The 25,921-nt window shown below is 37.7% G+C and overlaps 1 protein-coding gene across 1 annotated transcript in view; it reads left to right on the top strand.

Annotated features, from left to right (window-relative positions):
- The first annotated feature begins 19,633 nt into the window (after positions 1–19,633).
- CDH19 (cadherin 19) overlaps positions 19,634–25,921 on the top strand; it is a 73,382-nt gene continuing 67,094 nt past the window's right edge. The window contains exon 1 of the mRNA XM_049830464.1: positions 19,634–19,754. The gene's annotated coding sequence lies outside the window, so the exon portion shown is untranslated. The remainder of the gene's footprint in view (positions 19,755–25,921) is intronic.

Genomic DNA, 25,921 nt, shown 5'->3' with positions numbered 1-25,921 from the left:
GAAGGCAAATATACCTAAAAGGCCAGGTTTCTCAGTCTTTCCTCTGAGAAAAAGGTACGGGGGGGGCGGGGTGGGAACATAGATATCTATACCACATAGAAACAGTATGTACACATAATGACCTCCATATGTCCATGTTTCTACAAGCTTATAATGAGTGATTTAATTTCTGATAGTTCTGTCTCCAGATGATGATACATCCAAGAATGTCAGCATAGGCGTATAATTTGTCATGTTTCTGTCCAAATTTGTAAACCTGCTCCAGCATCACTGTGGAAGTACTGCACTCCCGCCCTCCCCACCACATCCCTTGCACTCCCTGCCAAAGGCACCATTGCTTTAAAACAACAGCAATGCCCACTGTGGTTGAATGACAGGGTTTACAAAATGACTAGAAATTATGTGAACATTTCTGCTTAAGAGAAATTCAGTGAAAAGATGAGTTTGCCAAGTCTGAAATGCTTTGAAGAAAAATATTGATATTTATTGTCATTGGAAGCCTACTAAAGGCCAGAGCTTACATTTCCTCTCCAAAGGAGCTTCCTCTGTCATTTGCTGAGTTTCAGACTAAGGACCCTTCGTATCATAATTTGCAGTCTGAAGGTAGGGCATATTGTGTCTGGTTTACTTCTATTGATGTAATTTCTGTCTTCTTCTGTCCCTCTTTGAAATATCAGCGCATGACCATTTCCGACATTGTGTTAGACAGAACTGGAAAAAGAATTAGTGGGGAAAAGAAGTCAGAAATGTTTGAAGACACAGAGAAGGTACTCTGTAGACAATAAATGAGAGCATCCCAGCAACCTCGGAAATAGTGTTATAGTAAATGACATATAAAATGGTCATCAGAAAGTACCATGTGTATAAGCATTAAGAAGGAAAATAGGAGAAAAGAAAACAACCCTAGAATTGTAGTTATGGTGGAAAACAGATAAAAGAAATACTAATACAAAAAGGTTCATTGAAGTCTAAGGCACTACTGAGAGTGGTAGAGCATTAGATGCATGATTGGCTAGATTGCCTTAGAAGTAATTAAAAATACTGCCACAAGAAAAAAATCTTCATACAAGTAGATCAAAGAACAGAAACAATATTTTGCATTATACATACCTGTCTAAAAAAAAAAAAGAAAAAACAAAAGAAAAAAAAGAAATCTGCTCTTCTTTGAGGATCTGAATGGTAGTTCACTAATAAAAGGTGAGATGGCAACTGTCACACGTAGCTTTTGTACCATGTGAAACAGAACTATACCTTGGAATGGGATGTTAGTGCTAAAGTCATCGTTCACAGCAGTAACATAAATAATCACACCACCTTGTCGGTTTTTCCTCTGTAAGCATGAAATAAAATTCCTGAAGCCTGAAGTGAATTACTTATCTCGGAAGGTGGTAAGAGCAGTAGCATCACCAGTTACAGGAAAGGAAATCAAACCTTCTGTTGTCTTAATCCTTTGGTGGCTAGTCCTGCGGCCTTGTGCCCCTCCTCCCTGTCCCTGAGGAAGAAAAACTGTCCCACCAGTGCCAGCACATTGCGGCAGAGACCTGCCCCTTCCTCGCCTCTCTCTGCGCCTTTCCCCCGGGCGGGCGTTGCTCTGCCGTCCATCCGCAGGCCATCTCCTCTTGCAGGAGGAGCAACCTGGGAGGCAGGCAGACCCTCCGCGGAGCAGGAGGAGGGACCAGAAGCCATCCCCTCACCTTGAAGTTTCAAGAGCTTGCTGATCAGTGCCTCTTTGGTACTTCAGAAGCGGGGAGTCACATGTGAACACATGGGGCTGGAAGGATTAATTTTTTTTTATACAAAGTCCTGCTTTACCTCTGTGTTGGCAATTTAAGAGACTTTCAATTATCCTCAGCAGAGTGTTCACGCATACAGCTTCCATAAGTAAAATAACTGAGTGTAAACGTGTTTTTTTCTGATGGATGTTGTGGCTAAGAGGACATGACAGTGAGCTGCAAGAGTCATTATCTATTAATTTTGCTAGTTTATTTTAGTAAGCAATTTATAGCTTTTCCAGAATGTCTTTTACATTTTCCGCTCATTAATTGAGTCCCATTTATACTATTTCTTTTGCATTAAAAGATGTATTGCACTATTTAAAGTCTTAATTTAGCCCATATGTCAAAACTATATCTAAATGAGACACTTACAGCACTTTTGTATGAATTACATTATGTAAGTCTCCTCTCCTGTCTTTTTTATCCTTGCAGATTCAATTTCTTTATTAGAAGGTAGGAAAGGAACAAATAAAATACAAGTATAATAAGCAGCAATATTAAAACACAAATTTGGGACGACCAAGTCAAGGTCAAGCTGTAGAAGATATTTTAAGTGCTTAAAAAAAATGGTCCAGAACCTTGCATAAATGTACTTAAATTATTGCTGCTATCATCAACAGAGAGAAGGTGCATACATTCTCAAGATAATGTCTTCTTTGTAAGCCAGTGGTAGGAGGGGAAAAAAAAATGCAGAATAAGGAGGGAGAATCAAGGCAGACCATTATCAGAACTTCTTTCTCAAAGCTCATCTAGTATTCCAGCTTCTGACAGTCCTTAACTCTAGGAAAAAAAATAAAACTAGACCAAAACAAAATGACAACAACCCCCCATCCCTGGGATCTACCCCAGAGTTACTGAGGCTAGGATACATTCTGTCTTTAAACATGGGGGTTTTTTTCCAGAAACTCTTCCAGAGTTTTTGTTTGTGTATTTGTTTTCCGGCAAGTAATTTCTTCCTGTTTCATATATTAGCTGCCGATGCTGTGAGCTAGATACTTTACTGGTTTAAATTTTCATCTCTTTCCTTTAGTATCTCCATTGAATGGCCCATTGATTCCCAAACTGTATTATTTACAAGAGGTACAGGGAACGTCATTCCTTTCCTTGGATGGCTAGCAGCAGGCAGTGACATCTCCCACTGGGAGTAGTACCTTTGCACTGTTCAAATGTGCGTATAACTTAGATGCTGATATTGATGTTCACAATAATGATGTTTGTCATCTGCTCCATTGCAGATGTCAGAAGCTCTTTCCCACTTAGCACTACATAATAAGGTGTCACTTGCTTGGTTCTTTATGCTTCTTTCTTTAGTCAGAGAGTTTGGTGAACTTTATTTCTACTTTCTCTCTCTATGAGCAAAGTATGACTTTTTTACATTATTTAAGGTATATGCTGTATTTTTAAGATCTCAGTTAACATTAATCAAGACAGTTTTTTGCCCTTAAAACTGTGACTATTTTCAACATAGATTTCCTTTTGCTCGCTCACTATTTGGTGCTATTATATTGCTTACAATAAGATACAATGTTGCCAGTGGTTATAATCATGATCTTTAACATCTGTTCTTTGCAAATACCAACTGTTCCTTAATTTGGTGCCATATTTAAAAATAATTATCCACTTTCAGCCTTCCAATTTAATATCAAGTTGTATTTCATATCAATGTGTTTTACTAGGTAGATGATTTTGTTTCTTTTATTGTATAGTTGAATCTTAGCTGATAACAAATTACTGTTTCTTTCACCCTGGATAAATTTGGTAGAGTGAGTAGTGCTCCTTATTACCTGCTTCCATCAACAGCTTTCTTTTGTCCTGGCAAAAAAAGAAACAATCACAACATATTACCATGTTATCCTGAGAAGGAATTTGGGTGTACTAGAATTTGGAGGTATCTGTACTGCATATCTGATAGTGTTGCTCTTTCCTAGTAACTACTCTTCCGCACAGAGCTGAGTATTCCTTTTTTAATTTTTTTTTTTTTTTTTTTTTTTTTTTTTTTTAGCTATACTTTGGAAAACTATGTGTTTCAGCTTTTACTATAAAGAGACTTTTAGTATAAGGGAAGGCCACTTTATGATAATTTCTTTACATTGGGCTTGGAAATCCCTTCAGACCCTGGACTGCTAATGCACCTGCTCCAAAACCGAGAAATAGAATAATTCTGAACCCAAATCTTGAAAGTTATAGGTCAGATAGTAAATTCTGTGTTATGATTTTTTTTACATATTAGAACCTTGCTGAAGTTATTTGCTCAGATCCTAACTTGCTCTCCATTTCTTCAAGTGCAGCCTAACCAGTCCTCGTGCGCAAGCAGAATCCTTCACCCCCCCATAGTAGGTATCATGACACATGCTTTCAACTTACTCATTTTGTGGAAAGGCTTCAGTTATTCAGGCCAATGTGCAGTGTTACCACCATTGGAAAAACCTGAGCTCTCTTTCAGATCTACCCTACTCTGTAGGAAACATTTTTTTGCCTTTATTTATCTTCAAGATAAGGTTGGAGAAACCTGAAACCACCTAAGGACTTGATCAGGCTCTCGATACGGATAGTTCAGAAAAAGAAGTGGGAATCATGTTATCCCACAATCACTCACTACAGCATTTTTACAACTTCCCGGACCAGGTTAACATTACTAACTGTTGAACAGTGGCTCCTATTCTAGCTAGACCTTAGCCTCACCCAGTGTGGCTATTCCAACATTTCTGCAATAAATTCTATAGTGATACTGGATCTATTCTGATTTTCCACTGAACATAACTTAAGTAATCTTGAAGGTCATGGACATAAGGAGGAAACTATGGCCATGCACAAATATCTTTAAAGATTCTTGTAGGTGGTTATCCCTGTTAAATTCATTACAGTTTAGATAAAGAAGGCTGGAAATTACATCAAGTTATAAATAACATAGCTTGTAAACCTGTATAAGTGACCAATATGGCAGAAATGCAGTCAAATGCAGTCAAAATGCATTTTATGTGTATAAAAGGCGTAGATAACTTTTTTTTTTTTACAGACAAGGAAAGTAATTTGAATTAATCAAGAACTAAATATAAAGTAGACACAAATAGACATTTTTTTACTTTTAAAAATATCTGTGAAAATCTAAACTTCTAGTTTTTGTTTGTACTTATAGCTATACTTCCTAAATGGCAAGACACAGAAGCTGAGATCTCAGAACTTTTTCCTACTGTGTCTGATCTGCTAGAATCACTGAGCAGAATGTTCAAAACCTTAAACAAACATATGCTCTTAGAAAATCTCCAGCTTTTCAGACTCACAGATACTGGAAAGTTCAAAGATGGCAAGTTCATTGCACTGAAGATGCCCTGGTCTGAACACACAAATTTTGCAAGCTTTATTTTTACTGTTGATAGAAAAATTTTCTGTTATTTTCCTGATTATACTTAAAATTAACAGATCATATACAGATGATGGATTATTTTTTTAAATTATGAATATCAGACTTAGTCTTTAAATAGAGCAGCAGAACCTCTCATTTTTCATTGCAATATTTAGTTTACATTTTTTTTGGATGAAGGAACTTACTTTTTTCACTGTATGTACAGTACCTAACACAATGAAAATGCTATTTGTTAAAGTCTCCTAGACATTACTGTACTCAATATGAAAAACTAGTAATATTATTAACCTAGTGGGGTAGCACTTCAGAATAAATTTATTTCTTGAGCTGTGCCCTTAATTTTTACAGAATTACATCTCTAATGCTTTGAAGGATTTATGAAATAAAATCAAGTGGTGAAGTTGTAATATGAAAGAGTGAGTTGTTTTCTGACAATGTATTGGCTTTAGAAGCAGCAAGGGTAGAAAGTCAAATACAACTAAAAATGAAATGTCCTATCATTGACCTCTAGAGAATTAATATTATTTCTTGTAATAGGGAATGTTAATTTTATTACTTACACCTTATGTTTTGAACAGCTCTACAGTCTCTTTCTATATTGGTTATTTTAAGAATGATTGCAAGATTTTAGGTTGAAAAAAGTACTAAGTGATAATATGTAAACTTTGTGTTATGTGACTTAAAAAACAGAAGATGAGAAAGCCTTACTACCTTGTTTGATGAATCTTAGGATATTATTCTGAATACTTTGTTTCTGTTTCTGTTGAAGATGGCCTTTGTGAAATAGGCCTACTGGCATATAATACTTTACATACCCACTGTAGCTGGTTACGTCAGATAAATTCACTGAGGAAAATTAAGCTGTGATGTTTCTATTAGAGATTCTTTGGGCATTTAGGGACAAAATCATCTAACTTTCACTGGAATTATCATTACTAGACTACAGGCTGAATTTATTTACTGTGTTAAAGTTAAGTAACTAATGATAGGATGAGAGGAAATAGCCTCAAGTTGCAGCAGGGGAGGTTTAGGTTGGATATTAAGAAAAATTTCCTTACTGAGGGTTGTCAGACATTGGAACAGGCTCCCCAGGGAAGTGGTGGAGTCACCATTCCTGGAGGTGTTCAAAAAAGGCACAGATGTGGCACTTCAGGACATGGTTTAGTGGGCACAGGGGTGTTGGTTTGATGGTTGGACTTGCTGATCTTAGACGTCTTTTCCAAACTTAATGATTCTATTTCTATTTAAAGAAGAAATATTTGAATGCTAATGTTCCTATCATGTAGGTTCCATAAAGTTTTATGAACCGGGAGAAAACAACCATTTTTACTTCAATCAATTGACATGATACATTGTTTGCATCCTGTTTTTTGCAGAACTTAGTTTATTGCTTATCATAATCAGATTAAAGTTTACTAAATTAATGAAACTTACTTTTTTCTTCTAATAATGGAACACGCAGAGTATATGCTTTGACTTAGGAAGACATTGCAAAACTGAAGCTATTAATATCTTCTCAAATTTTCCTCTTGAATCTCTTCACTAAGATGAGAAGGAAACATTCTCATCTTCATTTATTATCTATGTTGTATATGTCTGTGTGTATACTAAATCATTTTTTGCTTTGTTCAGAATATTGAACAAAGTCATATAAATAACTACTCATAAGCATTTACTTTTTTGCTTGAAAATCTCAAAAACTTCATGCTACAGGACAAACATTAACTCATCTGATGAACAAAGAATCACAAAGTCTGAAACGGTGGTATATGCATACCTGTGCTACCAGTTTGGTGCATCCAAGTTGTAGAGTAGGTTGCTTGGATTCCTCTGAATAAATGACTCCCAAATCTTGTTATGAGCAAAGGGCAATGAATACACTTTATCTTCAAAATCAATTTGTTACTCTAGTTGAAATCTCAAGAGTCTAATGAAATAATAATAATTATTAGCCCAATTACCATCTGAATAAGTTGCAGTTCAAACTATATACAATTAAAATTAATATGCTCAAATTTCTTAGTATGGTGCCCCTTTCTTTAGTGAAGTGTTCACCCCCTCTAGTGCTCTGCTGGCTGCTGAGGTCAAACGCTTCAGTGCGGCTTGAGGGAAGTTGTACACTGAAACTTCAGCATCCCTAGTCCTTCACTGGAAGGAGCTAAATGTTGATACGGATAGCATCTTCCCCCACACAGCCCGAGGCGATTTTTTTTTACCTTTGTAGTACCTTGCTCTTTCTTCATTGGTCTGCAGGACCACGTCACATCCAATGCACTGTATATGGTCTGTTTTACATGTTTACCCAGGTTATCAGGTTGCATTCTTCTCACAAATGGTGTTATCTCATCTCTGGTACCATCCTATGCCTATAATTTTAAGGCCTCTGCTCCTATCCTGCGCCTCCTCTCCTCTATGCAGCATTTCATTCCAGGGTCATAGATAGTTCATTCTACACCAAAAAGCTGCTGAATATGAATATCAAGCAGCTACCAAAATGTATATAGCTATACACACAAACAAATATGCATGTATGTACATAGTTACACAATTTTAGAAAGCTAAACAAAGATAAAATAAAATCAGATAATTATTAATCTGATCATTGGATAACTGCTTTTGTGGTTAAACAAGCTAAACAAGATCTTCAGAGATGAATCCAGACAAAGCCTGGTAAGTCCTAAAGCATGTGTTATTTTGTCAGCACAAAGTCTGTAGCCCATTACAAGCAATGACGTCGTTCCACTGATCTAGAAGGCTGTGCTTGTTTTCTTGAAAAAAAATCGTCCTAAGAAGATCCTTGAAGTTGATTTATAGGATCACAAACTGATTAATTTTTCAATGCTGGAAGATACCAATGCTGGAAGAAACCAAGCTGGCAAGTCCATATTATATAGTTCAGAATTATATAGCTATGGGTACGCTGTTTATTAGCTCTGATATTCCTTTTCATACCAGTGTCAGTCATCTTCCATACTCCAGCCAGGTGAACTCCATCACTAGAGAATCCTCCACAGCATCCAGGGGCCCTGCATACCAGGACATGTTTAGTGTCCTAGCACATGCAGCACTCATCACTGAGACTAAGATGAGGGATAAGATGAAGAGCTATACTTATCACTACTCCCAAGTCTGTCATTTTATTGCAAAGTAGATCAATTTTATGAGGGTACATACAATCACATAAGCTCAGAACTATAACCAGGCAGATAAACCCTGCCTTTTGGTACCTTTGGTACATTGGTACCTATGAAAGAAGCTGCATATATATATCTCTCTCTATATATCTATATATATATATATCTATCTATATCTCACTGTGGATCTTAGTTGCTAGACTTACTAACTCAGGTTTCCACTATCTCGTGCCTCTTTGCACAGTTTTATGGTGTAAACATTCAGATTTCAAATCTGCATTTGGAGATAGTTATGGCATTTCTGTTGAAGAGAAAGGAAGATTTAACCTCTACAGTTTATAAAATATTCACATACAAAAAACCCGAGACATGGAGAAAAGTTTTGCCTCATGGTCAAATGTACTATTTTGGGGCTGCAATTTAAGCATCATTTCAATTTGTCATTGTTGGAATTAAAACAACAGTAACACCAATAAATTACTGTACTATACTAATGAAAGTTATGCCAGACGTTTTATCTTAATAAACACTGAAAAATGTTTCTTTTTTTCTCCCTGTGAAATAAAGATCAGATATTTTCATGAGTTTAATAACAATAATAATAAGAATGCTACTTTTAAGTTCTCTAAGGAGAAGTCAAATTTGAGACTGGGCCTATAATAAATATTACCGGTGATCTTGGAAACACTGGGCAATTTGAGTAAATAATATTGTATTTCTTTTGCAGTTCAGAAGGCAAAGTATTTAGCCAAGGTCAAAAATAGAAAACAGAGCTTCAGCGTTCTGTACCAAACAACAGAATTCAAGTGCCTCTGTTGCATCCTTGCTAGATTTAGCTTCCCCCGAATCCCCAAACCCTTTCGGAAGAGTAGAGTCATCCACTGGCAATGATAGCTCCTGCTCCTCTCGGCCTCCTTCCCTGTGTGAAACCCCACAGCCTAGCTGTTTGCACGGGAGGTGGGATGGCTCCTGAAGGCAGTGACCCGACTGCTGCACGAGCTGTTCTCCATCTGCCTGTGGGTGACCTGGCTAGCACCCAAGGCAGGGCTGACCTTGCTCCTGGGCTACCCACATCTTCATCTGTCCGGGACCTTGCCGTGCTTCTCATAAAGTTGCTCTCCCCTTTCTCCTGACTGCCAGAAAAACTGGTCCTCCCTCTGGCTGGTGTCCAAGCTGATCCAGTCGCTGTTTCTCCATCTGGTTTATTCTTGGAAAGGTGAACTGGATGTTCTTAATTTAGAATAGTCAGTCTCTCCCTACCCTCTCTCTCCAGCCAACTTACTGCATCTACAACATATTTAATTTTGGCCAGATTTCTGTGTAATGCTGGAGGGGAGACCTGGCTGTTTCCCTCTCTTGCTCTCAAGCTCCCTTTTTTCTCTTTTGTCCTTTGCTTCTTTTCTATTCTCCAGTAGCTGGCAGAAAGTTTCCTAAAAATAGAACAGCTTAAAATCTTTATAGTTTTACTGTATCTTCATTGTCCTTTTGATACACCACTATCAACTACACACATGTATCCCTTCCTCTCTCTCCAGTGGGTAAAGCGCTTTAACAACACACATTCATAAAAATTAATTCTATATGAACATCTTATACCCTTGGTACCAAATGGTAAAATGCAGAAACAGACAATGGGTTCAAAAGGAAAAGCCTCCATGAATATTTTTAGTTTACTATAAAATATCTGAGTGAAGCTATGCTGATTTTTCTCCTCAGATTTTATCACACGAGGTCTGTTTGTTGGTTGACTGTGCCGCTGACTCTTAGAGGTCAATGCGTTTCCGTGCTGTTACTCGTGTAGCATTCATGTCAGGGGCTTCAGCTGGTCTAATTGGCGTAGACTACACCGCAGTCAATGAAGCTAGCGAAGTTTTCATCTGCCCATCCTGCTCACAGATCAAATAGGAGCATTCCACAAGCAGCAGTTACTCGGTCCTATCTATCTGACCTGCCTTTGACATGTAAAGATAGGACAGACTACGTTATACCAGCTATAAATCTGCGTTAGGCAATGCTGTGTTAACTCTTTAGTAGCAACTATGGTAGCGTTTAATAAAAAACAACAACATTGTTTATGAACAATTCAGTATTCTGATGTTTAGCCCACATAAACTGGGCTGGTTTGTTTAGGGCTTCCATTGATTTTAGTGCAACTTCAAACTGGTTTTTTAGAGAGAACATGCTTTTTATACTGACAATTGTACACAGATATTAAATAGGAGAATCTCGCTGTGGATATTTCAGTGAGAAATACAGAAAAATAAATCACACTATAAGCTTGATTTCAGATATTTTATAGAAGGTAGAGTGAATTATTTTGGCTGAAGTTATTAATTTGGCCCTCTTTTGGGGACAGTAAAATGCCTTAAAGTCAGATTTTTCTTTGCTTTTTTTTTAAAAAAATAACTATTTTTTTTAAACTAAACCAGCAATCCTTTCAGTCTGCAATAGGTATTAATATGGTGCAAGAAATCACAAACCCTCTAGGTAAAACCAAAAGAAAACAGGTTAGGATTAGTGTCATTATAATGACATATGAGTTGAGGTTAAATTGTTGTGCCCAAAATGCAACTGTAAACTCTGTATTAAATTCTCTTGTGTCAAGACCCTACCTCTGAACCTCAATGAAAACCACAATTTTCAAAAAAAAAGGAAAAACTTTTTTTTTTCCCCCAACTTTTTTCTTTCTGAATTCGAACAAAAAATAAAAAGAGGGGGGGAATTCCTTAAAAAAAGGTGTGGGGCGGGAGTTGGTGTCAAACAAAGCAAGGTTCTTTCTGGCTGATTGACTTTTCTCAAGGTGTAACTGAAAAGGCCAATTTTTTCATTCTAGAAAACCAGAGAGCTCAAAAAAATTGCCTTATGTCTGTCCCCTATCCTGTACCTAGAAATCAAAAAAAAAAGGTTCGTTCATGGAGCACAGAGTGAGGGCATCTTGTCCTGTGTCACCTTCTTAGCACCCACTAACAAAAAGAAAAAAATGTTGGCCTTCTGTTTTCCTCTCCCTCTTGGCAGGAGGGATGAGATTTGAATCTTTTCCTTACCCAGGAGCTCATCTCAAAGGCTTTTCCCTTTTCACAATTGTCTTCCAAGCTATCATTTAGGCTTTGCTGGTGGGACATGGGATGAAATGTTGAAATTATGAAATTATTCAGACAGGAATCCTTTATTTTATTTTATTTTGTTCTATTAAATTTCATTCTTTTTTTTTTTTTTTTTTTTAAATGGAAATGTCATGGGGATTAATTAAAACAAAACAAAACAAAACACATTGACATTTCTGAAATTGGAATATTTAATTTAGTTTTGTTGAACTAATCCAACAGGGCTATTTTTCTGCCACTGAAATTTGTGCATAAATGTCTTTTCCAAATTAGGCTGACCTGGCCATGTAATCTCTATACTAATTCTCATACTAATCTCTACACTAGTATTTATACCGAGAGGTTTTAATGCTGATCAATCACAGCTATAGATTTGGTCTTCATAAGCTGGAAGGTAATATTTCTGATATTTCTTCTACCTTCATGCTTCATTTTTTTCCTACATGTAAATGGGTACACTAATATTTACGTCGCTACCTACCATAGAGGTAGAATAGCCTTCTAACATTTGTACCAGATTGATCACACATGTGAAAAAGTGTATGACGGTTACATAGCTAACCAAATGGAAAGAAATATTTGTCTTGTTATTCTTCAACATATTTTATATTAACTCATGACCAAATTCTGACTTGTGCTATATATGACTTGTATCTAATAGCAGTTGCTGTCATCTCTGCAGGAGACAGGTGGAAGAATAAGAACTAGTTACTTACAGAAATCAGCTGAATTCAGGTTCTTCTTAGGATGTGATCATCACTGTGAGATCTTGGGCTAAAGACAGAGATGGGACAACATCCCCAATTTTGTTCAATCTATATCTAAACAGTGTGTAACAGTAAGAGAACAAGGGAGCTCCATTCTTTCAGGGGATCATCTGAATTTGATCTTATTGATTGTATCTTGTGATGGGAATAGAAACAGGAAAAGATAATAAGGTGTCTGCGTATTATTTTCCAAACACAGTGTATTCTATCATAATATTCACTGAGAAAATGAAAGGGAAGGGAAGGGAAGGGAAGGGAAGGGAAGGGAAGGGAAGGGAAGGGAAGGGAAGGGAAGGGAAGGGAAGGGAAGGGAAAGGAAGGGGAGGGGAGGGGAGGGAAGGGAAGGGAAAGGAAAGGAAAGGAAAGGAAGGGGAGGGAAGGGAAGGGAAGGGAAGGGAAGGGAAGGGAAGGGAAGGGAAGGGAAGGGAAGGGAAGGGAAGGGAAGGGAAGGGAAGGGAAGGGAAGGGAAGGGAAGGGAAGGGAAGGGAAGGGAAGGGAAGGGAAAGGAAAGGAAAGGAAAGGAAGGGGAGGGAAGGGAAGGGAAGGGAAGGGAAGGGAAGGGAAGGGAAGGGAAGGGAAGGGAAGGGAAGGGAAGGGAAGGGAAGGGAAGGGAAAGGAAGGGGAGGGGAGGGAAGGGAAGGGAAGGGAAAGGAAAGGAAAGGAAAGGAAAGGAAAGGAAAGGAAGGGGAGGGAAGGGAAGGGAAGGGAAGGGAAGGGAAGGGAAGGGAAGGGAAGGGAAGGGAAGGGAAGGGAAGGGAAGGGAAGGGAAGGGAAGGGAAGGGAAGGGAAGGGAAGGGAAGGGAAGGGAAAGGAAAGGAAAGGAAAGGAAGGGGAGGGAAGGGAAGGGAAGGGAAGGGAAGGGAAGGGAAGGGAAGGGAAGGGAAGGGAAGGGAAGGGAAGGGAAGGGAAGGGAAGGGAAGGGAAGGGAAGGGAAGGGAAGGGAAGGGAAGGGAAGGGAAGGGAAGGGAAGGGAAGGGAAGGGAAGGGAAGGGAAGGGAAGGGAAGGGAAGGGAAAGGAAGGGGAGGGGAGGGAAGGGAAGGGAAGGGAAAGGAAACGAAAGGAAAGGAAAGGAAGGGGAGGGAAGGGAAGGGAAGGGAAGGGAAGGGAAGGGAAGGGAAGGGAAGGGAAGGGAAGGGAAGGGAAGGGAAGGGAAGGGAAGGGAAGGGAAGGGAAGGGAAGGGAAAGGAAAGGAAAGGAAAGGAAGGGGAGGGAAGGGAAGGGAAGGGAAGGGAAGGGAAGGGAAGGGAAGGGAAGGGAAGGGAAGGGAAGGGAAGGGAAGGGAAGGGAAGGGAAGGGAAGGGAAGGGAAGGGAAGGGAAGGGAAGGGAAGGGAAGGGAAGGGAAGGGAAGGGGAGGGGAGGGGAGGGGAGGGGAGGGGAGGGGAGGAGAGAGAGAGGGGAGGGGAGGGAAGGAAAGGAAAGGAAAGGAAAGGAAAGGAAAGGAAAGGAAAGGAAAGGAAAGGAAAGGAAAGGAAAGGAAAGGAAAGGAAAGGAAAGGAAAGGAAAGGAAAGGAAAGGAAAGGAGAAAGGAATTGTCTTTGGAAAGGTCTGATTACAGTGTGATATTCAGATTCTTTTAATTAAGAAGGTTACGCACCATTTCCACAGCCTTTTCACACATACTACTAAGCACACACTTATCTTAAATAAGTATACTTTGTTGCAATTCATTAAACTTCTTTCCCCTCTGGGAAAAAAAAAAAAAAAAAGAAAGGAAAAAAAAAAGAAGAAAAAATGGATTTCGTAACACAGAAACCACACAATCGTATGGAAAAATGCAAAAACACTCAAGTTGATCATTAAATACTGAAACAAATAAAATGCAAAGATTTTCAAACTGATTCCAAATAATTCCATGAAAAAAGAGTCTCCCTGGTATTGTAAATTAATCCATGCAGTTTTGTATTTACAGTGCCTCATGTGTAGCTTCTAACTTCTGTTCCAGAAGCTGTGATTTAAAACATATTTTAGTAGGAACTGAATTTTAGTCACAGTGGAATTATTAAAGAAGAAGTGAAAGAAAAAAAACCCCAAAACCCAACATTTATTCAACAAAATGCTTTCATTCAGTGTAGTGTATTTATTCTGTATAGTGACAAGTTATTGATCAAGAATGCAAAAAAAAATAATTATATTTCAACCTATTCAGCCTTCCAAGCCCCACTTCTCCTTCCTCTCTTGGTTCCACTTGGCTCCTCTTGGAGCTATGCCTCCCTTAAGTGACAATAAGTAAGACTCACTTTGGGAAAAGCTGCATATATGAATCTCCATAAAACCCCCCATCTAGAAATGGCAAAGATCCCAACAATAATAATAAGAAAAAGGCAATACAAATCCCCCAAATTCATTATTGAGTCCACAGAGCAGCTTCTCCGCCTTTTAGCGGTGCTGTGCTGGATGCTTATCTAGCCTGGAATAATTCTGCTTAGTTTGATGCAAATTCCAAACACAAGAGCCATGATTTGGGTATAGGTGACTGGAGAGGATCATCCACCTTAAAATCTTGAGTTCTGTCCTTCTCCCTCCCTGTCCCTCAGTGAGTAAATTCAACTTACTGTGATATCAGATCAGTATTTGAATAACCTACCTTATTTTCTCTGGGATATATTTGCAAAAGTTATAAGCTGCTACTTGGAAGTTGGAAATATCGTATGTAAATCAAAAATAATCAAATAAAACTTTGCTCTTCTCATATTTCATGCCAATGATCTATAAAAGTGTAAAAACATAACCTGCATGATATTCAGAGATCAAATACAGGGATGAATATCTCCTCTCCCCCCCCCAGTTTTAGTTCACAGGAGCAATGTATTCCTGTGCAAAACCGAGGACAGGACTTAGTAGAAAAGTCTTTACATACCTTGCTTTTATATAGCACCTTGCTGTAAAACTCAGCAGATGTTTGACTAACTTCATTTAACTTTTTCCAAAATGTGAAGCTTTTTAAACAGCTTTTGTTTGAAAATAATCATCTTTGTTTGTAGATAAAAGCATGGCTTCTAATTCTCTGCAAACTAACATACATGCAATTTATTCATTTGGGTTTTGCCCTCTAGAGACAAATACCTTCAAAGAAAAAAAAAAAAGTAGTTTTGTTTTGGTTATAAAGTTTTTTTCTTTCTTCCCTTTGTTTTATAAGAGAAATCCACCCTTAGGTGGATAGAATGGAAATCCCACCACTGAAATTCCTCTAAACCTCTGCCTTGCATAAATGCAGCCCACAAACACAGTAAAAGAATAATTAAGCAACAAATAAATGAAATAAGAAGCAAAATATGTGGGTTTCCCCCTCTACCACCCTCGCCTCTCTTCTTCTTCTTCTTTTTTTTTTTGAGGTTTTGCTTGTCTCACCTTTTGGTTTTCCGAGATTTTTCAAGAAAACTTTTTTGCCCTTGTCAAAGTATCTGTCTGTGTTTTGAATTCTCCTCATACTGGAAAGTGATTAAGGGAAAAACTGTTTACCTGTCGTCCCACCAAATGAACCCAAGAGAGTGAAACCTTCTGAGATGAGTCCAATTACGCATGTGTCAAAGACGAGGATACAATCTCATTTATCTCCTTGAATGACAACTGACCCCTTTTTAATCCCTTTTTTTTTTTTTTTTTTTTTTTCAGTGTTCTTTATTCTGTTTAAAAATAAACAGTGCTCCTAGGGTTTCACATCTTTATTATTTCTTTAGTTTCTGGAAAATGGAATATGTTTTCCTTAAATAAAGATAGTTAACTCTACTGAATTCTTAGGACTGTCTTTCTTCAAGTCATTATAGCATATACACATATAACCACAACATTTGATTGGTCATTATAATTGAACAGAAATTTATCTTTAAAAGAAGTTAGTAGATATCATATTACAATTGACAGATCACTAACCAAGTTTTAAATTGTATAGACATTTTAATTCCAATTTCATTATAATGTTCTTGCGCACTAGCGAACACCTAATTTAAGCTATAGCTTTTGGATGGATCAAATTCCTATTTTTAATCACAATAAATATAATGAAAAAGGAAAAGTTTCCAAACAGTTTAACTGGAATTCTGAAGTTTCTCTCTCAGTACACAGTGCCTATATCACAACTCATTTTCATTTATTTATTTTGGTAAAATAAAGTTCACTCAACTCTTCCAAACCTCCAGTAAGGTTTTGCTCGGGCAGTGATTAGAGCTCCTCATGTGTTCCCTCAGAACTGGGTTGCCCAGTCATGTTGATTGTGCTACTAAATCTGCTCTCAGCAAGCAACGGGTCTCCCCCATGGAGCGAGATGATGTTAAGCTTTTAACACACCTTGGAGGGAAGCTGTGACAACAGTCAAGGTGACAGTGGCTGCTGAATGCTACCGTATCGCTGAGATCCCTCTCTGCAGGAAATAGCAGGGTCTGTGACATCCAGAAAGAGCTAACAGCGTAACTCTTTTCCTTAATATGTGACAGTCCAAATCATTTCCTTTCAATATTAGTACCAAAAAGCCTGTCTGTCATTAGCAGATGCCTAGACAAGGAGAAGCGGAGACTGTTTATCACGTGAGAACACTGTACTGGGAATAAGTATGTGTTTTCTTCTCAGTTTAGAAATGTTTTCTCATAATTTTGTGAATTAGCCTTCTTATTTGACTTCTGTTTTTTAAGATGCAGACTACACAACTAATTTATTTTTTTTTTACTTATTGCTGTGTGCTATCTGCACCTTGTCAAAAGTCCCTCCTATTCTGGCCAGTTCACCTCATCACTTCTTCAACGAACATTCCCAAGAAACTTCCATTTTTATTTGCTTCCTACTACTTATTTCTGTTCCCTTCACATGGCATATATTATTTAGATTACATCCTGTGACAAGTTTCAGCATTCTTGCTAAATGAGCATATCTTGTTTGCCAAATGTTAGCAATGGTTGTACCCTTTTCTTACACCTATGCCTGGTTAATTCTGACTTGGTAAATGAAATGTCAACTCTTCTGTATTGCTAGAAAGCTGGTGAGAAGCAGCGTTGGTAAAAAAGCTGTTTTTCCAGGTGGTAAATGGTAACATATCACTGAATTCCAGTAACACTTCTTCAATTTCCACAGGTCTTAGGAGAGCATCCTTCTCCTCTTCTCATTTTTCCTTTTTTGCATCAGCTCCATGTCATCCTGTGCAGAGCTGATGTCAGACCATAGACCAAAAGTAGGATTCAAGCATTATTACCAAAGAGCAGCTGTCTCCAAACTTTCCTGTTTCTTAAAGAAACAAACAAATAAACAAAGAAGCATGATAAAAAAGTGCAGAAGACATGAAAATGTGATCTGAGTTCGTGTTGGTTCCCTCACTCAAATCTAACATCAAGTTTTAGACAAAGAAATCAAGTTTTGCTTAGCACAGGCAAAAATGTTTGAGGTAAGAGCACCAGAAAGAAATCTTTGTTGATTTGGTTTTGATATCCAGTTTCATAAATAATTAAATAACCATTACTAAGAACGCAGTGTTCTCAAAGAACCTTAAGTTGTATAATACTATCATGTTTGCTCTGTTTTGAGAAAAAAATAACAGTCAATCTATCTACTTCTTAAAGCTGAAGCTGTATATAATTTGATAAGTTGTGTGTTCATTTCCAGTCTGATACAGAAACTATTTACTTATACTGACGTAGTTAGGAGGAGATAATCCTGAAGAATTTACCGAGAGATCATCCTCGAAAGATTGAGAAGTAATTCTGAATAATCTCAGAAAAATCCAGATGCTCAGATAGCGTACAGAATACTTTTCTATGGACCATAAGGCTTTCTGATGGTGCCATGATGGGCGCAATGGATAGACAGTTTTCCCGTGTTAACTTCAAGCTCATTCATTTCAAGTTTTAAGGTCTGTGATATTAGGGAGGTTTGTATTTCTTTGGAGCCAGCTGATTTGTCTCTGACGCGTAGACATAAATACAGTAAACAGTGATTCAGTGTTAGCCAAGGTACCAGAGCTCACCTATGCATCAATCATCAGGACTGTTCCCTTTGCACACCATGTTCTGCTCTGCTGCTGTTCTCTGAGCTGGCAGCACTACCTAGTTGTATTTTCTTATAGCATTAACTATGCTGAAGAATCATGTTTCCTCATTCACCATCTTTTGTGTTCTGGCCATGAGATTCCTGAATGACTGAGTAAGAGCTGCAGGGCTGGTCAGAATTTACTTTCCTTCCTTTCCAGAAAAAAGTATGATAAAAATACACGACAAAAGTACAGGCAAGAGTTTTTCAATCTCCACACAGGAACAGTTGTTAAATTTTCCTAAACTGGAATACGAAGAGGAAAGAGGGAGAGGTAACTTTTCTCAAGATGTCAAAATTTTCTGTTTAAAGGAGGCAGTTTCAACAGAAATAAAAAAAATCTGTCAACTGAAGGCATTTTCATTCCTTAAGCAACTAATTTCATAGTGCAAAAACTAAAATTGTTTTAGAAATTTTTGAGGTGGTACCTTTTTTTTTCTTTTTTTCAGTTTTATCATTAGCAGGATACATTAAGTCTGACAAAATGTAATGTTTGTTGTTTTACCATTTAGGACTTTCAGAAATCTTCTTGACCTGGAGCTAATACTGCTGTAGCACTAAGCTCTAAATTATCTCACCATAAATATGCCTTCCATAATAATGACAGAAGTGTTACTGTAATCCACAGTTCTTGTTTATTCTCCAAATATCCTTATTTCTTTTTGAGAGCCCAAGGAATGCACAATGAATATTTGAATTTTTTTTGTGTGTTTTGAATATTTGTTCAAAATTTCCTAAATTGACTTAAGGTAAAACTTAATTTCTATGAAAAAATTGTAACCTGTTGCATAATTATTGCACAAGATTTTGAGTGTATTATTCTTTTTTTTAATGAGGATTATATTATTTTTGTTATACTTTTCAGTGGACTATAAAAAAACAATGCTAGCTAGTAGACAAAAATTAACTTTTGTAGACAGTTGCAAGAAAAATAAACCGATGTATTTCATGTCTCTCAAAGTATGTAAGGACATAAACCAATACCTTGGGCATGTGTTTTTTTCTCAGTGTGAAGATTTCATGATTCTTGAAACTAATTTATTTTGGGGGAAAAAAAAAGCTGGAGAGCAAAAAACAGACTGTAGAAGCTCTCTTCTTTGACTAACTTCTGTGACTATTCTAAATTGATCACTTGTTTCCCAGACTAATCTCTAAACAGAGGGCATATCCCTTTCACTTGCAAAATACTCTCACACAAAATGAATTACCTTCCCACCACCTTGGTTACTTGCCAGGGAGTACTTTATTTTTCCACTAGGAAAAAGAAAATCAGCTCGTATTTTGCTTGCTAGAGCCTTCTGCATTTTAATTCTGAACTCTGAATGAACATCAGAGAGGCCTTATGATGTTTTGCACAAAAGTGCCTGTGTTCATAGTTTTACTCGGGGCACCCAAAATAGCATGCAGTAAGCAGTGTCATACTGTGAGTTTTCAAAACTAAAAGCAGAAGTGACTTATACTGGCAGGAAGCTGCAACTCCTAAAGCTTTCCGAGGATCTGTGAAGTAAAAGAGAACTGCTTACTTCTCTGCATCAGATGTTTAATTCAACTTTTACAATACCCATTTTTTTAAACCTAGAAGGCCCTGAGGTTACACAGGTAAGATCTCTATCTTTTTTTCCTTTATTATCTTCAAAAATCAAATTTAAAACGCTTAGCTGTGTGTCTCCAGTGCAAAAATCACAACAGGCGAGACAAACCCAAAAGCCACTCAGAACTTCCAGGACAAATCTGCTTTAGTTGTTTTCTCACGTTCCACCAACTAACTTCTATAGCTGTGGAAATCCAACTTTCTAAGTTGGATTTACCAGAGGAAACACTATAACTGTTTTGTGTTCAGCTGGCATATTAAAATATTCATGCTGATTATGTATCTGTTTTTGCAAGACCCCCGCCTCTGACAGACTGCTTGCAATTGCTTCATCTACACTTATGCAAGTGGTTGTCGCTAAAATGTGCTTACAATTTCTGAGGGTGATATCAAGAAGAGTGAAAAGTCTCTTGTTTTACAGCAACACTTAGAAGTACTCCCTGGCTTGCTTCTCTCCATTCTACTTTTGCAATAATAATAATAATAATAATAATTTTTAAATTTTGTCTTAACTTTACGTTCACCTTTCTTAGAAGTACTCCCTGGCTTGCTTCTCTCCATTCTACTTTTGCAATAATAATAATAATAATACTAATAATAAATCTTTTTAAATTTTGTCTTAACTTTACGTTCACCTTTCTGTTCCCATTTCTCTTTATAATCCCACACCTAGCAACTGCAAAGTCTTTCAGACCACAAAAAAGGGATGCCTCTACCTTTGTTGGATGTCAAGTGTAAAATGGCAATTTGTTAGTAAATAAGATGTTCAAAGAGCAGTGCCATATATATACTATCAAAATATTTGTATTGTATGTTTCTTTCATAAGCCTTCTATTAGGAGGTATAGCTACAATTTATTTTTCATGTTCAAACTCTCTGATTAGACTGTAGTCAAGAAACAGACAGTAGAATATAGCCCAGAAATATTTAATAGCTGTTGATTGGTTATTAAAATGCCGAGTGTCTGTCAGCTTGTTCATTTCTGCAAATTATTTTGGTATGAAACAGGTAGGAATTATATGGCTTTTGGATTATAGAATTTTTTAAGAGACTGTAATTTAGAATTAGTTGTGGTTGCAAAAGCACTCCAGATAGATAAACCACTATTAATTTATATGGGGATAAATTTGCACGAAGGTGCAAAAATTGATCTGTGGACACAGTTTTAGGAGTTATAATGATACATTGAAATGTTCAGCATTTTTCTGTTAGAAGTGTTGAACCAAGCACTTACATAAAATGAATATAGGGCTGTGTCTGGAGTTCAGGATTTCTGCATTTTTACAGCCTAAAAAATGCATTGGTGTAAGAGCTAGCAGACAATGAAAATCCATTCTTGGAATTATTTTTATGTAAAGGAGGGAAGAAGAAAGAGGGGCTTGTCCAGAAAATACTCTAAGTAGCTTAAAACTGAAGAACAAAATTACAAGTCTACTATGGAAAGCCATGCATTTTTAGAACCAAAATGTAACTATTTTAACCTAGTGTTAGGTAATTTATGAAATTATAATGCACATTTTACATTCTGAACTGCTAGTATGTAGAATATTTTAAAAATGAACTCAGTATGTCTCTGTTTCAGAATGCTTTACAATTACCAACCTGAAGTAAATATCAGACAATATCAGCACATTTTGTTTTTGAAATAAGAAAACAATATGTGATATGCTATACAGGCAGATTTTAATGATGCTCATGGTTTAAGCTACCTGTTGCTTTTCATCATTGCCTGGTGTTTTATTTGCTTTGGTACTTTATAACACTTTGGGGTGAAATTGCCATGGTGTAGTCTTTGCATCACATTCACTATAAATATACCTGGTGACTTCTTGTTAGCTTTATCAGAAAGATTTGGCTATTTCTTAAAACATTTTAATTTAAAACAGGTAATTTTGCCAACAGATCTAACACTACAATAGATAATACTCAATTAAAGCATTAGCTCTTTTGTAGGTGAAAACCACTATTCTCCTTTTACTCTGCAAGTCACAGAAAGTCTTGATTTCTACCACAGGCAGCAGAAATGGGTTCCATCACAGTCCCTTATTTTTTTCCCTATTTCAACTATGTTCCCAAGCCCTTTTGAGTCTACATGATGCTAAAGGAAGAAAGTTGTAATAACATGTCTTTGTTATCCATCCTTTCAATCTTCTTAACCCACAAAAATACTTGTTTCTGAAGGTGAATGAATCGAGAGGCCAGAGAGTGTGTCTGGCAACCTCAGCCATCCTGAGTATTCCAGACCTTACTAAGTAGACAAGGTACATATCCATCACAGAGGAAGTTGATGAGAATGGAGCAATGTCAACGAGACCACATGGGACGGACCTGGGAACATAATTGTGCTTTGGATCCACAGATCCAGGTCTCCTCTCCACAGCTGCATTGCCTGTAGCATAAAAGGAATTGCTATTGCTGCTGCTAACAAGCTGCAACTGTTAACAATGTTTGCAAAAGGACATTACTCCCAGGCTTTCTATCAGGGACACAAACATAGTGAAGACCTTGTAAGTGGAAGGTGATATTAAATTAGAATCCTTCATTCTCAGGCCACTGACCTAACTGTTAAATCAAACTCCTTTTTGAGACAACAGAATTAGAAACATTCAAATAAACAACATAAAAGATATCCCATTGGGAAAAAAGAACAAAGAAAGAAAGAAAACCTCAGTAAAAGACTTCGTGTCTGCACATATAGTACTGGAACTAAAAATACGATAATACCTGGAATAAGGTTACTAAAACTATATTAAGGGAGAACACTAAAGTATATATTCCGATGCAATGTTAAATTTGTGGAGGACAACTCTTTTTTCCATTGGCACTATTTTTTTTTTTCCAACTTATGACTGACAGTTGTTGCAACCTTAAAATTGCTAACTAAACATTAGAGGAAGTGTTTGGCTGTCACTAAACAATTTCCTGGTTGTCGTGGTTTAACTCCAGCCAGCAACTAAGCACCACGCAGCCGCTCACTCACTCCCCGCCATCCAGTGGGATGGGGGAGAAAATCGGGAAAAAAGAAGTAAAACACGTGCGTTGAGATAAGAACGGTGTAATAGAACAGAAAAGAAGAAACTAATAATGATAATGATAACACTAATAAATGACAACAGTAGTAATAAAAGGATTGGAATGTACAAATGATGCGCAGTGCAATCGCTCACCACCCGCCGACCGACACCCCGCCAGTCCCCCAGCGGCGATTCCCCACCCCCACTTCCCAGTTCCTATACTGGATGGGACGTCCCATGGTATGGAATACACCGTTGGCCAGTTTGGGTCAGGTGCCCTGGTTGTGTCCCCTCCCAACTTCCTTTGCCCTGGCTGGGCATGAGAAGCTGAAAAATCCTTGACTTTAGTCTAAACACTACTGAGCAACAACTGAAAACATCAGTGTTATCAACATTCTTCTCATGCTGAACTCAAAACACAGCACTGTACCAGCTACTAGGAAGACAGTTAACTCTATCCCAGCTGAAACCAGGACACTGGTTTACTTTTTACATGGGGTCATGACACATTGGGAGCCAAAACACGTCCCAGTAGAGTAAATTAGAAAATATAAATAACAAAGGAATAACTGAATTCGGTGTGACTGAGCCCTGTCGTTATGCATTTATCCTGATTCAAATCTAGCCAGGATAAAATCTCTCTGCAGAATAAACTCTTTTGCAGTATTTTACAGACCTTTAAGACAGTCAGTGGTAAATAACATGGGTAAATAAAATAGCAAATTAAAGTTCTTGAAGTTTTATTTTGCTTGACAATTTTCTGTTTAAAACTGGTTTTACACCTACTTAAGCAATATTGCATATTCCTATTATATTAACAAATATTTAAAATGCCTTGCCCTCAGTCTCATGCAGTATAAAGAAGGTTTGTGGCTTTTCATTGTTAGAATTCTGACAGTGTAGTCAAACTGTTGAGTTCTCTTTAAATACAAAGACTACAAAAATTAAAAGGGATTTAAAGAGACAATGCTTGGCAAATGGTAAAGACACTATGCTTACACACATCTTTCCCTTTGGAGAATCTTCTCAGAATGGTGAATAGGTTATGTAGAATATGTGGGGAACAATTTACAAGGCAACATAGTAAATTTTTCCTCTTGCGGTAATGAGTTGAAGTGAGATAATACCATCTGTCAAAACCAGTCAGAAAAAGACAGGATCAAAAGACTTTGCAAAGAAAACTGTATTTAGTGTCTCTCTAACAATTTAACATTGTTAAATGAGATCTAGATATTCAAAACAGAACTTATCAGGAGACGGAACAAGGAGCTATGTCTTATATTGCTTCGTAAACAGATTGCGGTTCACTGGATGTGGTCTCAGGTGAACAGAGCTCACCTCCTAGGAGTTTTACCCATGGTGACTAAACACGGGAGCCAAAACCCGAAATGATGTGAATCTTTGTTAAATCATCAATCTGTGATTTCTGGATGATTGGAAGCACTCTGAAAACGTCAAGAAGACTGCCAACAAACTTCGTAAATAAAGCTCAGAAAATCATAACACAGCAGCATGTAAGAACTTGTATAATCCAAAATACTCTAAATATTCTCTGCATATTTTTTGAAATTTACTGAAAACAGTCATATAAGCACACATGCCCCTACACAAAACCTTGCTCTGTGTTACATGTTGACATGAAGAGTATGAATGTGCCACAGAAGCTCCCTAGCGCCTTGGTGCACTCGCACATCTTTTTGAGAAGATGGAGACAGACTAGGAGTAGTCCTAACTTTGGTTGCCTCTTGACTTATCCATGACATTTCAGGTGCTAAGAAATGAGATTTTTTTTCTCTAAATGGTGCAAAGGCCTTCTCTCTTTCATCCTTCAGATGAAGAACACAAAAAGAGACCATTATCCAAGGGTCCATGAGCTGTGACAATGGGTCGCACTCATGAGGCCCTTCCCAGGCACCTCAGCTTCCAGTGGAGTCCACAGAAAACTTGAGGGAAAGAATGAAGGGAGAAGAGGACGTGTGCCAATATGGTGCAACCTATAAACCCCCCCATCTTTGCTAACAAATTGGAAAACAGTGTTAGTTTCAATTACTGCCCTGTTCATCTTCAAACAGCTGATCTCTCACTCTGTCTCTCTCCATGAGATACAGATAGCCGTCGGAGAAGATTAAGGGCATTGCTGGTGCTCTTTTTATCTGTCACTGTGATATATATTGGCTGGACCAAAAGTTACCCTTAACAGTAATTCCCAATGGTAGATGAGCTAGAATGATTTATGCTACTTTATATCCCGTGAGGTACCCCTGGAAAATAAAAAGACATTTCCAGACAAATTAAGATGACAACCAGACTTACTGAAAGAAAATGTGGTAAGTGTATTGGTTTTCCCCTAACATCAAATTTAACATATAAATTGAATTGGTTTCAAATGCCAGATCATTAGATAGCTGGCATACACAGCTATTTTCATAAAAGACTGACCCATGAAATGTATTAATAGCATTTGGAAATGTCACATAGAGATAAACTGTGCTGATTGCTCAGCTTTTCGTATGCGCGCTTTCAGGAGTGTGCAGGTGTTATAAAATTAGACCCATTTTCTGGTGCTTTACATGTAATATTATTCTACTCAATTGTTTATCATCTCAGCTATTTTTTATGTGATCATCTTATGAAAATATTTTTTCCCACGTAAAGATTACAGGAAAACAGAGCCTAGACTCAAAGACTGTCACAGTTTGAGACCAATTTGACAGCGTGGAGACTAGATGGGCTCAGTTACCTGAACATTTTAATCACAGCTAGATGAGATTTTTTTACAGGGGACACAACTCCCCTCACCTGCGGAGGGGAGACGGTGCCCTCCAGGAGGAAGATCAGACGCGTCAGCACAGCAGTCCCTACTGTGCAGAGGGGTTGCAGGCCCAGCCGGGCACATACGGACAGGTAGCAAATTTCTCAAGGAATAAATCAGTAGGAGCAGCTAACGCAGAGCAGCACTGCAAGCTGCGTACGATAGGAGCACGCCAAGGCCAGATCCTGAAGCGTCCTCTCTTGATGGGCAGAGCTAGTTTCACCACCGCCATCTGAACGACCCAGACAAGTAACCGCCTGCTCTTAGCAACCCAGCATTAACAAAAACAAACAAAAAGTTCCTATTACACTGAGTCCTTAAAACCAAACCTAAGAATTAAGTTACATTA

The sequence above is a fragment of the Accipiter gentilis genome, chromosome 27 (genome assembly GCF_929443795.1).
Source record: "Accipiter gentilis chromosome 27, bAccGen1.1, whole genome shotgun sequence".
NCBI lineage: Eukaryota > Metazoa > Chordata > Aves > Accipitriformes > Accipitridae > Astur > Astur gentilis.
Note: the sequence above shows the minus strand (reverse complement) of the source record. Positions and strands in the feature narration are given on the sequence as shown.